The 2,232-nt window shown below is 34.5% G+C and overlaps 1 pseudogene; it reads right to left on the bottom strand.

The window, feature by feature from the left end:
- Positions 1-6: 6 nt before the first annotated feature.
- On the bottom strand, positions 7-2,232 carry LOC108627376 (putative ATP-dependent RNA helicase DDX52; annotated as a pseudogene).

Below are 2,232 nucleotides of genomic sequence, written 5' to 3' on the forward strand. Positions count from 1 at the left end.
AAATTTTAATAGAAATATCACATCTTCGTTTCACGCAGAAATATATTAAATTTAGCCGGTCGACATTTTATATAGATTAATGAACACACATATTGACTTGATAGTCTTAGATCAACGTTAAGATAATTATCGAATCTGTTTTCCGATCAATTAGACAAATCTCATTTTATATACAAACGAAGAAAGGTATCGTTACGTCTCGCAGAGCCTCTTCATCTCTGCCTTAACGTTCCTTTGTTGCGTACGCGTTTGAACGACGATGGTATGGTCGATATCTGTCAGGAGCTGCGTGTCTTCGCCTATTCTTCTTCATGGCCAAGATATAATCTGTTACATTGCATCCACAGTCACGCATAATGGTAGCTATGCTGTTATATCAAAATAATATTTGTAGATTGCCTCAAGATTTTCATTATATTTCAATAAGTTTTTACCGTCTACCTTCTTAAATTTGTGGTATCTTGCTCGGTGAAAAATGTAATTGCTTTTCCTTTATGTCCAGCTCTGCCAGTACGACCTATTATTTAATATTCGTTCATTAAGAATTTTGAATATAAATAAATAAATATAAATAAATAATTTTGAATAATCAAAGTTGGAGACACGTACCAATTCTGTGAATGTAAGAAATAGCAGACGGCGGAAAATCATAATTGATGACGAGATTCACACCCTTGAAATCGATACCTCTCGCCATTAATTCTGTACATATCAAAACCCATATCTTCCCTTCTCTAAAGCAGCGGACAACGTTATCTCGCTGAAGGAAAAATATATTTTCACGATGACATTTAATCATTTACAATTTCCAGAAAAATGTACCTGCGTTTGTGTCCTATCAGCGTGAATGACGTCGACATTAATGCCATCGTATATGAGCTCGTTAAATAATTCTTGCGCTCTTTCTTTGCTCTGTACAAATACCAATACCGGTGGCAGTATTCCCTTTAAAAAGTATGAGATGTACTTCACAAAAATATAGAAAACTAGATTTTTATGTCGATTTTACTACCTTTTGGATTATATTTCTAAGTGCTACAAGTTTGCCTCTCTCTGCACCAACGAACAAAAGTTCCTGTTCTACTAAATCAGTTGCAGCATTTCTGCAATAAATACGATATTAATAGCAATGTATAACATGAAATGTTTGTAGATGTAAAGTACCTGTGCCCGACGGTAATTGTTACAAGTCTTTTCAAATTACGTCGGCACCATTTAGTGACAACGGTGGTACTAGTTGCACTAACATCGTCGTCTTTAGATTCTCATTTGTACATGCTTTGGAAATTGCTTCCAGTTGATCTTTGAAAGATCTTGTACCATCTTCAAAGAGTTTATCCGCTTCGTCCACGATTAGCCCCACTCAACGCTACAAAACAGAATTTCATACGTAGATAAAGAATAATTTCTAAATCAAATGAAAATGATCGTTGCGAATTACTTGCTAAAAGAAATAGCTGATGGGTCCTGGTTTAGTAGATATAATATCCTTTTTGGTGTCGTGATTAATATATCTATAATAATAAAGAAATTTGATCATTGTTGTGTTAGAATTAGTTTGTTTCTCTGTAAATGTTATACCAACCAAATTTCTGTGAGCTCTTTGGTCCATATTTGTTCAATGCTTGACTCACTTTACTTATGATATGAACTCAAAAATCGAATCCTTGGCTGAGACGTAAACATTCTCTGTATGTTTGCTTTGCTAATTCTCTCGTTGGACTTAAAATGACAGCTCTGAATCCTTTCTTCTGCGGTCCTCCTAAATGATGAATGATGGGTAACAAAAACGCAGCTGTTTTTCCTGAGCCTGTCGGTGCACAAGCTAGAATTTGTCTACCCTGGTTGAATATTCGCAAACATGTATATTTCATCTTTTTTTTTTTAATGGTAATGTGTAATGAGTCTTACTTGTAACATGGCAGGTAAGGCTTGCATTTGAATAGGCGTAGGAACTGGGTATCCACAATTGATAATATTATCTATTAATTTATCAGAAAGATTGTGAATCGTTGAGAGTTCAACAAATTCTGAAATTGGTCGAGGTACACGATTGCCTGTGACACTTATACGATTAGCATTGCGAAACTGATTAACCTAAGAAAATAAAAGAACATAGTATCATTTTTGTTGCATTGTAAGGTAAATAAGATCTTTTAAAACCTTTTCTTGTTCCAATTTGATCTGTTTCTCCTCTGTCAAAGATTTGCATCTCTTATTCTTGTTTTCAGA

Source organism: Ceratina calcarata, unplaced genomic scaffold (assembly GCF_001652005.2).
Source record: "Ceratina calcarata isolate Rehan_Ccalc_2016 unplaced genomic scaffold, ASM165200v1 scaffold463.2, whole genome shotgun sequence".
Classification (NCBI taxonomy): domain Eukaryota; kingdom Metazoa; phylum Arthropoda; class Insecta; order Hymenoptera; family Apidae; genus Ceratina; species Ceratina calcarata.